This window comes from Thalia democratica, chromosome 7 (genome assembly GCF_965202585.1).
Source record: "Thalia democratica chromosome 7, ktThaDemo2.hap1.1, whole genome shotgun sequence".
NCBI lineage: Eukaryota > Metazoa > Chordata > Thaliacea > Salpida > Salpidae > Thalia > Thalia democratica.
In genome coordinates this window covers 24,254,219-24,269,917 of record NC_139171.1, presented here as the reverse complement: position 1 = coordinate 24,269,917, position 15,699 = coordinate 24,254,219, and positions in this window count along the sequence as shown.

The following is a 15,699-nucleotide window of genomic DNA, read 5'->3' as shown; positions in this document are numbered from 1 at the left end:
AACGACAATCTAAAGCTTCTTATATATAGAGGTAAGAAGGTATAATGGGATTATTGTAATTAGTGATACTTTAAAAAGTGTTTATAAGTATTAGTAATTATTAGTAGTTTTAGACATAATTTTAACTAAGATGCAACTTAATCAAGCATTTGCGTACTAAAACAAACTATAAAATAAGTAAGTTAACTTAAAATGCGATTAAAAACGTTTTCGAGCACTCTATTATTATCTTGCTATTAAATTATATAGTCTATTATAATTAAAAATTAAAAATACAAATTCACTTTAGTATTTTGAAATACTGCAAGGATAAAATAGAAACTAAAGGTTTAAAATTTCAAACGTAAAACTTTTATGATACTATGTCTTATCATCATGTTACAATTTTAATAGCAACTCTGAAGATTTAAGATATCCATAAAATCATTAGTTGTATAAAACTAGATTTAAATAAGTTTTAGGAAAATTAAAAGATCATCTTGAGAGATAAAGAAATCTAGCTATTAAAAAAAATTCATATATTATTAGATTTATAGAAAAAGGAATAGTTTAATCTTGACCTATATAATAAAAAAAATTGTTTGTTTAAAAGTTTTAACTATGTTTTTCAGCTTGTCAGTACTTTTATAGCTTTGTGTCTTGTAAATTACTTACAAAGTATAAAAAATCAAATCAAACCATAATTTAGAAATTCCAAGCACCAAACAAAACGTAATAAGAATTTTTAGAAATCATACTCAATCATATAAATTAACCCATTGAAAAACTAAATGGTTTTGTCTTAGATAAATTTATTTAAGTTAAACGTTAAATTAAAAAAAAATCTATAATTTTTTGATGTTAAAGCGTAACTAATTAAATTTTGTTAGTATGGGTCAAATCATAGATGCAATACTTCCTTGATGACCATAAACTCTTTAAATAAACTTTATAAAGCTATTCTTTTATTTACCATTTTAAATATATTGTTGGCATAAAACATTTGAATCGCTAGATGTGTACTAGTCTATTTAAATTAATCAATAAAAAAGATATACTGTCATTTAAAAAAGTTCTATTAGTATAGAATATAAATTGACGAAACAAATAAAACTTAAAAAGTGCCTACAGAACTTATAAAAACAACTAATTATCTGTAAAAAGTTATCTTACTTAAATAAAAATACAAAATAACTATTTAATATAATTAAGCTCTAAGACATAGCATTGCTTTATTTAAGCACTAATCGAAAAAAAAAACACAAATGAATTATGTTAAAATTTAAAAGCTATTTACTTTTAAACAAGTCATTACAGTATAAAATTTTGTACATTGCTAAAAGCAAGCATGCTAAAATTACATAAACTACAAATAAATAGTGAAGTATTCTTAAAATACTAAAACAACATTGTACTTAAATAACAACTATTTGACACATATTTTTATTTGTTGCTAAAATTTTCACTCAAACTTATGCCTACAAAGAGGACAAGTGTTGTGATCAGCAAACCATCCTTCAATACATTTCTGGCAAAATAAATGCTGACCATCGCAAGTGAGACGCATCATTCTTCTCCCAACATCTATGTCTTCCATACAAATACTACATTTATCACCAACATGCGACTCATCAGCTGTGAAAAGCTGAAATCTTCTGATTCTATTTGGAGTCAGGCCTTGTTGTTGATTATGAGCTTGCAGTAACTGAGTTATTAAATTCTCACTCTGTTCAGAAATTTCCATGAAATTTTGATCTATTAATCTTTCTATTTCTTCTACTTGTTCAACCTCTGTAGTAAGTTCATTTAACTGCTTCTTGCTCGTTTCTAGTTTTTGATTTTCCTCCGTAACAATATGTAGCAACATATCATCATTCTCGAAGTTTTGATGCCGAAAGTTGTCCACAGTTTCTATGTTTTGCGTTGACTTCAAATCAATCTCGGTAGTGGTTTCTCTTAAGATTTTTCTTTTTTCATTTATAAGATTGTTAAAGTGTCCCATTTTTTTTTGAGCTTCTTGTAGAAACCTTTCTAATTCAGCAATTTCTCTGATGGTTTGTAGATTTGTTAAAGAACTTTGATGAAATTCTTCAAGGTCTCTGTGTAAGTGGTCTAAAGATATCTAAACAAACAATATTTTTAGCTGTTGTATACAATTCTTAAAAAAACCTAGCATTATTTTTAATACTAACTTAGTTATAGAGCAAAATGTTGTTGATAATATACAAACAACAAAAAAGAAGTGAAAAAAATACTCATTTAGTTTAAAAAATTTGAAATGTTTTTGGTTTTAAAAAGTCTTACGATGATTTTTAATTAAAATTTTTAAAACAGAAACTAGTATTAACATTATACTAATGAAATTTTTACTTACCTCATTTTCGTGAGTTCTGCCGAAAACTGAATCAGTATTGTTTAAAGGTAAGTTTTCCATTACTTATATGAATTATTTTCTATTAAAAAAATATTTCGTATAACTATAGTGGATTTTATTTTCAATATAATATTATTGAATTGCTACTTTTGAATATAAATTTATAGGCTTTTGCAAAATTTTCTCTTTTACAAAGTAACAACTAAAAATTATTTAAATTGGTACGTGTATGTCTAAAAGTTTTGTAAACTTTTATTAATCATTTATTTATATATGATAAATTAAACTTAATACTTTATTAAAACAAAAACAACTATTAGTTTTATTGAAATAATAAAATATAAACATATTCTAATTTAAAGTTGGAAAACAAATTAAGTATTTTTTTTTGTCTTTATAGTTACCAGCAATCACAAAAGCTAAACTACTAAAGTTATTGTAAATGGAGTAGTATGCTAATAAAACATGCTACTTTTGATTTATAAGCTTATAATAGTATCGTATGTGATAACCAAAAAGATAATAAAATCATGAAAATAAAGTATAATATATACTGTATAAAAATGCATATAATATTATTTTATTTTTATTTATGTTTAAATAAGTATTTGACATTTAAACAAAAAACTTAAAACAAAAAACATTAGTATTTTTTTCTAGTACTAGGATAACCTAATAAGCCATATAATCAAGATTAGCTGAAATCAAAAAAATAACATCAACTTTAACAATTCTGATTACAAATATTCACTACACAATTAAATTTAGCTCTATAAAAATAGTTGTTCATATTTTTTTTCACGATTTACTCTTTTATAGAAGGTAATTATTAAATTTACCAGATTTAATCCTTTTTTTCGAAAAAAGAACAATATTTTCTAACCTTAAGCTTATAAAGTTGTAAAGAAAAAAGTATCTAATTAAAAGAATAACAATTATTACTAACTAAAAATTTAAAAAATTGGATAAATGTAAATTTACATAAACTGTATTCAAGAAAATTTACCCTTCAAAACAATGGAATTTACCCAAAATTGAAAATTGCAGATCTAGATGATAGCTCAAAAGAAATTTATTAAAAATAAAGAAATAATAACACATACATCATAAATTAGAAATCCGCACGAATACTACATAAACTTTAAAAATTGTTAAAATTCCATTTTAAATTACTTTATAAAACTCTAATTAAAAAAAATAACTTAAACTAACTACATTCAGATAAAAATAAGATTCATTTAATTTAACCAAGAGGCTAAACAAAAAAAAAGACATTAAAAAATACAGTTCAAAAAGTTGACAAAAGATATAAAATATATATTTCTTAAAAACTGTTGCAATCTAATTACTTAAAACAAATGGTTAAGGACCAAAAAAATTTAGATGGTTGGTAAAAACTAATTAAACACAGCATAAAAAGGTTTTACATAATTACATGGTTATTATAAACTTAACTTCCACACTAAAAAAATATCATAAAATTAGTCACAACTTAACATAAAAATTATTTATCAAAATAGACAAAATTGTTTATTTTGACCAACACTAATGTATTTGAAATATACTTATAAAACTAAAACTACCTATTTTACAGTAAAATATTTAAAATTGTAATAAAAAAAGTTAACAAAAATAAACTATGTTTTTTAATTAATCAAATATGCTTCTTAAAAAACAATATGTCAACAAAAAAAAGCTTAATAAAGTAAGTTAGAAAAATTGATTTAGAGTAGGCCTAAGCTTTCTATATGAAATTTTAAACTGAACCGAGATCACCTAAGAGTAGCCTTACTAAACTAAAAACTAACTGTTAAGCAAAATGTATATATTATTATATTCATTTTCATAAGAAAAAAGCCAGAATGTTAAACGAACCAAAATAAGTTCACTAGCAAAGATACTAAAATGTCGTGATGAACTAAAAGCGTAATTTTATTAATGAAGTAGTAACAGCTACTCTGGTTTGTATCAATATCAAAGTAAGTACCGTGTTTCAAATTTTAAGTATATGAGTACAGTTAACCTTAAGTACAAAAAACTTTAAAACTTTCTTTATCATTTTCGGTTAAATATTTGTTAAAAAAATATAATGTTGTCAACATTAGTTTGTTACTTTAAAAATGTTTTTTTCTAACTTGTAATAATCTATATGTGAACTACCCTAGTAAAAAGTTAAACTTATTAACTTTATATTATTATTTATTTTTACGAATCTTATTTAAAAATTAAACAAAAAAAAAATTTTTTTTGAACACTCAGGTTTATTTTGATGTTTTAATGAAGAAAAAAATCTTTTTTTGTTTGCGACTCTTTATTTGATTTTAAAATTGATAACTAAATTTCATACAACTTACTTTTCATTAACTGTTATACTCTGAAAATAACATTTATTTCTATAAGCATTTAGTACTTTTATAAGGCTTTAAATTTAATTTTTTTTCATAAACATTTTTACTTATCCGTCACACTTTTAGTTTATCACTACACTTTTGTGTCTTTGCTGCAGAACCTTTTTCGGTTAGATTAACATTCTGGCTTTTCTCCTATGATAATGAACAAAAAAAAAATTGGTATCTAATTCAATTTCAGTTTAGTAAGGCTACTCTTTGGTTATTTCAGTTCTGCTTGAAATCTCATCTGTAAAGTTCAGGACTACTTAGAATTTTGGTTTTTTCTAAGCAACTCTATTAAACTTTGTTTGTTAATTTATAATTTTTGAATGGGCCTATTTTTAATTAACCAATAAAGTTTATCTGTTTTAGGCTTTATTGTTATAAATTATAACATTCAAATTTAAGATATGTAGTTTTTTTTATAGATTTAATCTAATTGGTGTTTGTCATAAAAAATAAATCTGTCTATTTTCATTGGTAATTTTTTCACTAAGTTGTGTCATATATGTTGTTGCAAACTTTATTTTGTGTGGCAGTTTATTTTATTATAACCGTGTAATTATTTAAAGTGGTTTTATGTTGAGTTAAACTAATATTTAAATAATATCTAGTTTTAATTGGTTCTTACTTAGACTTGTAGTGTATGACTTGCGTAAAAAAAATTGAAAATATTGTGTTTTATGTATATTCCTAAAATACATAAAGGTATTCAGATAAAAATTTTTAATATCTCATTTTTAAGAGCCTATTGATGGAACTAAAAGAATCTCATTATTTAAGGCTTTGACTACTTTAAGTTTTTTATTTAAAATAAAGTTTCATAAAAAAATTAAAGATTTTTAACTGTTAAAAAAAAAATAGCTATTATAGAATAAAATTTCGCATACGTTTTACTTTAAATTTAGATGTTTATGTTAGTATACATAACTTTTTAATTGATAAGTTTTTATCAAGGATAAATTTATAGCAAGGAAGTCTAGTTTATGGTGATCATGATGTTTTTACAGTACTTTTATGCTGAATAAAATAATTTTCGCCTATCATCTAAATCAGGGTTTCCTATTAATTTTATAAGACCCCATTTGTAGGAATAATATAGCAATGGCCCTTTCTGACAAAATTACTCAAAAATATTCCTTTAAATACACCTAAAACTTTTTTTATTTTACCATCAACTCCAGAATATTTAGTGTTTATACTATTTTATGTATCTTTAAATTTTTGTAACTGCTTCCAAGGGGCTATATGGCTTACTTTGAGGCACTCTGATCTAAGTGTTACTATTTTTAATTTTGTTGTATATTGAAAGACTTGTAACCAGGATTAAAGATGTTTATGCTTGATTATTTTGTTTCCATTTACTTTAAAATTTTCCTAATAAAGTAAGTGTCTTTTTTGGACAGCCTATTACTATAAATTAAAATCTGGTATTTATTTAGGCTTTTTTTTATATTTAAGATTTCTGCTTTAAGGTCAAATATTAAAAAAAAAATATAATTCAACTTTTTTAATAGTTTTTATTTAAACAGATTTCCACATAATTATAGTTTTGTTCATTTTTATATTGATGTTTAACTGTATGTTACTATTACATTAAGAGCTTAGATTAAAATATATTAAAGCTTTATAAAAATTTCCACACCTTTGAGTTTATTTATAAAAAACAAACATCAAAAGCCAATTTGGTTCATATAAGAGACATTTTTATAATAAGTTTATCTTAATGTTTGTAGTTATTTATCTACCAAGGTGATTGAAAGACCTATGTTGTTTATTAAATGGATATATTATTATACCTTTTGCTGAAACTGTATTTAAAAACATATTAAAATGTCTTAAATTTGCTAAAAAATCAAAACTAGTCTGTTGATATTTACTTTTATATCTAGAATTTGAATGTCTTCTAAGAAATTTATTTTGAGTTATGTTTTTATGAATCATTGAATAATTAGTAATATAAGTAATTTGTAGATGTACAATTTATAAAGTAGTTCTGATCTAGCTAGTTATTTCCTGTGAAAGAGCTGTAAAAATATTTTTGAATACTTGAGACTAACTGTAAATCAATAAATATAAAGAATTTTTCGTAAATCAATCGTAAATGTGCATTTAATGTTTTTTAAACATGCAGAATAAGATGATACTAGGTAAATCTGATTAAAATTTATTTTTTTTAGTGTAAAAAAATGAATCTCACCTATATAACTGTCACTAAACATTCTTAATACCACGGACTAACAATATTTATATTATATTAATAGTACTGTATTAAATAAATAAATCTTATTGATAACTTGATTAACTAGACAACTTAAAAAGTTACTTTATGAAGCCTACTTCTAATAATAAAGTTTAAAACTCATGTATAAAATAACAAATTAGTTTTATTATCACTTAGATTTATAATAAAAAGTAATCAAAATAAGAAATGGATAGATCATCATCACCCGCCGATTCTCTTTTTGATGCATATGGAGAAAGTGCGGTAAGTAGTTCATAAAGAAATAAATAATAATTCGTTTATCAGTCCTATTTTAAATGTGTTATGAATAACGTATGTTAAACTTAACGTATATTTCATAATTTTATAAATTAATTATTTAATAAAAACTATTTAAAACAAGTTTTTTAAATGCTATGTTAGTATAAGCTTAGTAAGGTTGTCATATATTTAAAAAAAATACTCTGGCTGCTACGGATTTTACTTACACAGGCTAAATAATTACTTTGATTAAGCTTAACAATTCTTGTATCCAATACATGTATGTTATTTAAGTTTTAGTTAGGCATTTTATTTTAACTTTTTAAGTGCTGGTTATAATACCTGTAAGAAGAGTAGCACCTTATGTAATGCTTAAGTTAATACAACATTTCATATGTTCATAGTAGTATTTTAAATAGTATAAAAAATTTAAAGTATTTGAATTTCGTGAAGCCTAAAATATACTTAAATAAAAACATAGTATGTTTCTTGAAAAATTTAATATTAACCAGTCTTCTTGAAATATACTCTTGTGAGTTAAATGTTTGCCTAATTATCTATTGTCTTGCAGTTGTGTGAAATATTTCGATAATTTAAATTTTGACAGATTTACAACCACAGATAATATAACTGTACAGAACGAATAGGTATATAGATAGTTCAATAATAAAACCAAATTTTTTAGCTACGCTCAGACATGTTAGAACAGAATCTCGAAATGATGTATGTAACTTGGGAAAACTTAATTCAGGGTATCAGGAACAATAATGGTATCGACATGTTTCAAAGGATTTTTGATCAAACTGAACATTTCTTTGACACTGAATTTAACAAGAAAGTACAATGTCTATTAACACTCAAAGCTCAAAATGACGCAGAATTGATTGCGAATACTAAACGCCTGAAAAATTTACAAAATCAGCAATTTGAATCAAACGCGACAAAGCAACAGGCTATTTTGCAACAAACTCATAAGCTACATTTTATTAGAACTAATGCTACAAATATTATGCGAGCAACAATAAAACTAACGCAAGTTTACAACAGGTACAGTCAAAAGGTCAATGAAACGGTTGATCGTCTTCAAAATATTTTTGTGAATTTACCAGAACAACAACAAAATGAAGATCAGCAACAAGGTCTCTCTGCAAGAAGGATCAGAAGATTCCAACTTTTTACTGCTGATGAGTCGCATGTAGGAGAAAAATGTAGTATTTGTATGGAAGACATAGATGTTGGTAGAAGGATGAGACGTCTCACTTGCGATGGTCAGCATTATTTCTGTCAGAAATGTATTGAAGGATGGTTTGCTGAACACAACACCTGCCCTGTATGTAGGCATAAATTTGACTGAAAAATTTAAGTTACAATGAAGAAATTATGTTTCAAATAGTTGTCATTTAGGTACACACTGTTGTTATAACATTTTAATAATACTTAACTTTATTTGTATTTTGTAAAATAAAAAAAGAATTCCAAATCGGTGATTTTAGTGTTGTACAAAATGTTTTATCATAGTGACTTGTTTAATTTTTTTTGTTTTTTTAATTTTAGAATATTTAACTTTTAATTTTTTTGATTAGGGCGTGAATAAAGCAATGCTATATAAAAATATAAATATTGTTTTTTTATTTATATTGAAGTAAGGTAACTTTTTACAGATACTTAGTTATACACAAATAAGTTTAATAAGCAATTTGTTAAGTTTTAGTTTTATTCTTACATTATTATTTTATTTTAATAAAAATTTTAAATGGCAAAGGATCTTTATTCTAATTATTTTCAGTAAACTAGTATACGTTAACTATTAAACTATTTTATCTAAACTGTATACTTAGAATTGTAAATAAAAGACTAGCTTTATAAATTTTATTTAAAGAATTAATGGTCAACACGGAAGTATTGAAACAAAGTTTTAATTAATACAAACAAAACTTGTTAAATTACGCTCTTTAACTTTAAATGATATAAAATATGACGATCAATTCAATATTTAAATACAAATAAAATTATTACACTAAAATACATATGGCTTTTCACTTTTTAAACTTTGTAGTTTATTACCATGTAATAAAACTGTAAATAAATATCACTATACGACCATCAAAAACAGTATCTGAGACAATCTACGACCAGTTTCGTCCTTTTTAGGTCACATAAAGCAGGCATAGTCGCGAGAAACCACTGTTGAGATCTAACCAAGCGGGCAAAAGTGCATGTGATATAATTGTATACTTGTTTTGATTATAATTAATAGTTTTTGTACTTTGGTTTTGTTTAAACAGCAAATCAATGATGATGTAAGTTAGGTTACAACTATAGCTTTGTGTTTCAATAAAGCCGATAATTTGTTTGTTTGTATTTTTTTTTTCAAATTGATATCTATAGTTGGTTAGTATAATTGAGTTATTTATTTAGCCGGGTTTTATGATTAAAAAAATTCATAAAGGGGTAGCATTATATTTTACAGTTTGATTTAAAACTGCATAATTATTTACGTATAAAAAATGCATTTATATTAGTCATTATTCATGCTATCATAGTTAAAAATAAATTTTACTGTAATAGTTATGCTCCAAGGAAAGTTGAAACTAACCAACAAAATAACAACTTGCTGTTCTTTTGTACTTAAATTATTTTTCTTAAATTCTTAGCTTAAAGTATACATCGGTTTTTATGAGCTCTTTTTTATTGAACTTTTATTTGCTTAAACCGGATTGAATGTCATTTTTACTTGATGAAACATATTTGTTTTGGCCTGAATAACTATTTCGAATTGGTTGTTATCCTTAATATTGGGACTGGAAAATAAATACAGTTATTTTTAAAGGAGTCAAAAAAAAGTTTAATTTATATTATTTTAGGTAAAGTTGCTATGTTCCTACAAGAAAGCCATACTTTTACCGCTCAATATATAGTTCTTAAGTTAAAACAAACAGACGTTTATTTAATATTCAGAAGCGCATACTTCTATATTCTAGCAACTATGCTTTGAGGGTGTAAGCTGTTTACTTTATGTTTAACTTAAACTTTGTCATAATTTTTGTGTCATACAAAATTTTCTATACCATACGGTGGGATTAAGTTTATTAACAGTGTAATTGGTTTAAGTAATTTTGTGTTGAAGGTGACCTGCTTAATTTCATGTAGCTGTGCTACCCATTTTTGCCAGAATTATTCGGCTACTTTTACCCTCATTCGACTTTTATATGAAAATTGACATACATAAATTTTTAACCGTTAAGTTTCGTCCAAGAGCTAAGTTTGACTTTTTTTCAATTTCAGCAAATGATTTAATCTACAAATAAAATATTATACTATAGTGCTATTTTTATTAACTGAATGTTCACGGAATTTAAATTCTTTATTCTAAAATATTAAAAGTATAATTCTTGCAAACTAAAAGTACAGATTCCGGTATCATTCTTTAGCTGGTTTAAAAGTTGCTTGCAGTTTTTGTTTAACTTATTATTTTCAAATGCATAATTCTATTAGTTGAGTTAGCGTTTTTTGAGCTCGCACAGTCGGTTAAATTTGCAAATATTGAGTTCGCACTGCTTTTTAAGTTTAGATTTTAAATAAAAAAAATTTGCTTAGTTGTAACTTTTTAAATTTTAAGTTAAGTGAATATGAGTTTAATATAAGCTTCAAAACATTATTATTAATTTAATTTTTTATTCTAATGTATTTAACCAAATATATAAAAACATTAAAAAAATTTATATAAGCGAAACTTAAAACTTTTAAATGTACTAAATGTTTTAATCAAAGAAATCGTTTCTTTATTTAAAACGATAATTTTATATTTCTGTAAATTCAGTCTCAAAATAGCAGTAATAAACACTTTTATTTGAAAAAAAGTAAATTATAAGATTGTTTTTCAAATTTTATTACAAGACGATTCTTTTAAAAATCTGTAAATGAAATTGTTTAAAATTATTAGAATTTTTTTTTTATAATTTAGAGTATCTTCAAAATATGTAACCTTTTAGTAATAAATGGTGGTTTAAATTTTGAATATAATAATGGATAAAAGCTTTATTTTTTATTAATAGAGTAATTTATTAAATACAGTAATTAAGTGTTGAACTCTAATATTTATATAGTTTTAGATTTTTATATTGACCTTAAGTGAAATTTAGTAAGTGTAGTTAATGAAAAGAGTATTTATCAGTTTTATAACAAATTTTATAAATAATTAACTCTTTAGTTTACTTAGTTTGTATATCTTCATATAATGAAAAGATTTTTTGGACAAAATTGAAACGAAATTATATCATTTCTAATATTTGGACGTATACAAATTAGGTGCATTTATCTATAGAGTACAAAAATTTTTTTTAATATAAAATATTCGTTAAATTAAAGTTTAATATTTATAGCTAATTTAAGTACTTTTTCCAATTCTTGAAATATATTAAGTATCTTGTTGAAAAAATCTGGATAAACAAGCTAAATGAAATATACAAAAAACTAAAAGTTTATTATAGTCAACATATTAAAAATATAAATAATAAAAACAAATTAAAGTAATTGCAGAAAGTGTAATTAGTTCTTTGTCTAAAATCCACTAAAACTGAAATATTTAAATACATTATATAAACAGTAAAAATTAATTTACTGTAAAAAACACCTAGAAGAACTTATTTCAAATTTTAAGCTGGTCTTTTAATGTTTTTTGTTCATCATATTAAATAAAAACAAATGGTTTAAAGCTATTAGAATTAAATTGCTTTTATTGGTACTTCTTAAAACTAAACCATAAAAATAAAAGGTAATACTATTTAAGCTTTATAACTAACTGTTTTATGTCATTATTTTAAGTATTAATTTGACAAATTAAAAATAAAAATTAAAACATAATTTCAAACAATCTACTGTGAAATTAAAAAGACTAATCAAATAGATTTAAGATATTTTCTACACTATTTTTTCTTAAAAGGTAGTTTTCACATGAAAAGTAGAGCTAACATTTATAGTTTTAAAATTTCATTTCTATAAAAGCTTTTGTGATAAAAAAACTAAGAATGACTTTACATTTGGTATAAAGAAAACTAATAGAATAATACAGCTTAAAGTGAATTTTAAGATCAAAAACACTGAATATCAAAAAGTTTAACACAATGTTCTATTAAAAACTTCCAAGGTACGCGGTAAAAATTTAACTTAGTTTTAAGCATTTAATCATTTTTACACATCTAAACAAAAATAGAGGTTTAAATTACAATTTGAATTAAAAATATTTTAAAATGTTACATAAGCTTGGTTTATACAACTGATTTGTTTAAGCAATTCTAAAAAACTAGTAAATCAGAAAATCAACAAGACAAATAAATTATAAGAAAACCAACAATTCATTAGTTGACACACTGAATAAAAAACTGTTTACTATTTCTAAAATTTTTAATAAATTTAGTTTACTGAGTTAGTATATTTTTTACATATGAAGTAAAAATTTGACTTAAACAAAATAAACTCTTATTCAATAAAAATAAGTAGAAAAAGCATCATTGATAACATTGCAGATTGTAAAGTTGGCTTAAAACATTAAGAATCTCTATATCAATTAAAACAAACTGCTTTAAACAGTAACTTATTTTTGTTTTTAAGTCACTTAATTATGTCTTCTGATTATAAAATACCACCAAAAAAAAAAAAAAACCACACAAGGAGGAATTTTTTATTGAAACCATTAATCTTTTAACAAACATCACTTTAAAAATGTAACTGCTACAGTATATAAATTTAAAATGTTTGATCTTTTAATAAACATGACTGTAAATAGTAACCAGAGATCTATGTTTTTGTTCAAAATTAAATAAATTTAAAAGAACTAATAAAAAAAAAATGTAACATATTGCAAATAAAAGAGAAGTAGTTTATATAACTACTAAATTTGTGTACAAAACAGTTAGTGATAAAACTATTAGTTCTTTAACTTCAAAAAACAAAAGAACAACATTTTATGAAAAATTTAAACACAACTAAATTTACTTAAGTACAAAATTTGTTACATAAAACTGTTAGTTAAAAATAATAAATATGTACTGAACTAACAAAAACTTAAAAAGGTTTAAAAAATATTATTTTTTAAACTTATATGAAAACACATTTAGAACAAAGTATTTCAAGTTAACCTAGCAGTGAAGTATGTTATTTTTAATGTATTATAATTAAAAATGCAAACAGTTACGAAATGCAATAACTGGTTTTTAACAATGATTTATTTCTTAATAGTTAGAAAACATATATAAAACCAATTTATTTTTTTTAGTCTAGCTCTAGTTAAAATGCTTATTTCAATCTTTTTATTGTTTATCAATGTAAATTTAAATTTGTTAATATTTTAAAAAATATTGTGCTCTCAACTTTAAACAGTTATATTTCAAAATTTGTTTTAATTTAAATAAACAGTAAGTAAACAACATATAATTTATTTAAAAATCTACAAAGTAAGATCAAGCTATAATTTTTTTTAGTTCTTTAGTAGCAATTAAACTTCAATTCGACCGATACAGTAATCATGATTTAATACTAAGATTAACTAAAAATAAAAATTAAAGTTCTTTTGACCAGAAAGTTGTATTACATGCCACAAAGCAAGAGCAACTTATAACAGAAAACAATGCATTTTGAGTATTTTCAATCCTTAATGTTTACTTAAACTTGGATTAGCATTCTAAAAAATAAAAATCTAAATTATATAAAAATTTTAAAATTTGTTGATTTTCTTTTGCTTTTCAGTAAATTTATATCTGAGTTTAATTGATATATTTCATGTTTTTCTTAATTGCAAAAAACATATTTAAAAACATTCAAGGGACTTTGCCTGAAAACATATAAAAAGTTGTATAACTTAACTAAAACTTTTGAAATATTACTACAAATGCTTTGTTTTACATATTTTTGTATTTGAAACTTTTTACAGAAGAAGTTCAATTTCAAAATCTTATTTATCACTCAAACAGAGTTTTATTAATATTTGAAAATCCTTAGTAGTTAAATATAATAGTATTATACATATAAAAACAAAGAGTTAGAAAAACTATATAAATATTAAGAATTGGAAAAATTAGAATCATACTTTTATTTAAGTTTAAAAATTAAAAGTTTTGAAAGGTAAAACCTTTTTTTAACTAACTTAATAACCAAAGTATCTTTTAAATTAGGGAAGATGGTCTAAAAATAAACAAATAGAAAAATTACAAACACTGCTAAGTTATTTTGAATAAATGAAATTTTAAAACAAAACTTATTAAAAGATATGAGTGCTCCTAGGACATTTAAAATCCTACTTGTTTTACAACTTTGATAGACACTAACAAATTGGAACATTCTCTCGAAATCTTAACTAACTTTTTGCAGTTGGTTTTACTGAGATTAGCGCTTTAAGTGATATGAATTTCTGTTAAGTAAAAAAAGTCTTTAAAATAGATTAGATTAAACTAGAACAAACACATTTAATACTAAACAAAAAATATTATTAAAAGTAGAAAGCTATAAAATTTATTCAAGTATAAAACATTTAAAATTGATCGATTTGTACAAATATTTAAATTAAAAAGTTAAACAAAAAATTAAAAACAACTTTGATACAAATACAAAAATGTATTAAACTAGTATATAAGAGTTAAAAAGTTTCTAAATTCTTTGAAAACTTAAAAAATTGTTTATATTTTCTCATTAAAAAAAAAGATATTATTCTAAAAAACTCATTGATGTAATAATGGTAATGTACTACAAATATTTCTAAAAGAGACTATATCAACTGCTTCGTTCTGAAATTTGTCCATTTTTTATGTTTTAGCAAATATGATAAGAATTCTATATACAATTTTACAAAGTAAAACAATCATTAGGAAATTGATTAATTTTTAGTTTAAACAAGCAACAACCTGATGCCTACATGCACTTTTTTTTGAAAAAATATCAAATAAAAAAAATTTAGTTAAAAACTTTAAGTTTTTAAATAACTTATTGTATTTTCCTATACTATTAAACAAAGTTTAAGAAAAATGCTAAAAAAGTTTTTCTAAATTAGTCTTACAGAAATTTTTCTCTAACATTTTCCGAGAAAATTTAGTCAAAACTATGAAGAATTCCGAGTATTGTTCAAACTGTATAGGCAAAAACTAGATGGATTACACTCACATAACTTTTTAAATACTTCAAGCATAAAAACAATAAAACCATTTTTAAAACAAAGAAATGAAACTTTGTTAAACTATGATTAACATTTTTTACAATTTTTTTTAGCAAGATTATTTTATTATTTCCAATGGCCGCTTTAACCCGTTTTCAGCTTACTGTGTTCAGGTAAAGTTTATACAAAATGATTGTATTTTAGAAAACAAGCATGCATAATTTTACCCATTTATGAAAAAAAATGAAAAAAACCTGTTACTTAAATTATAATCATGAATATCTATGAAAACTACATGCAAATAGTAGAGCAGTATGAAAATTATCTT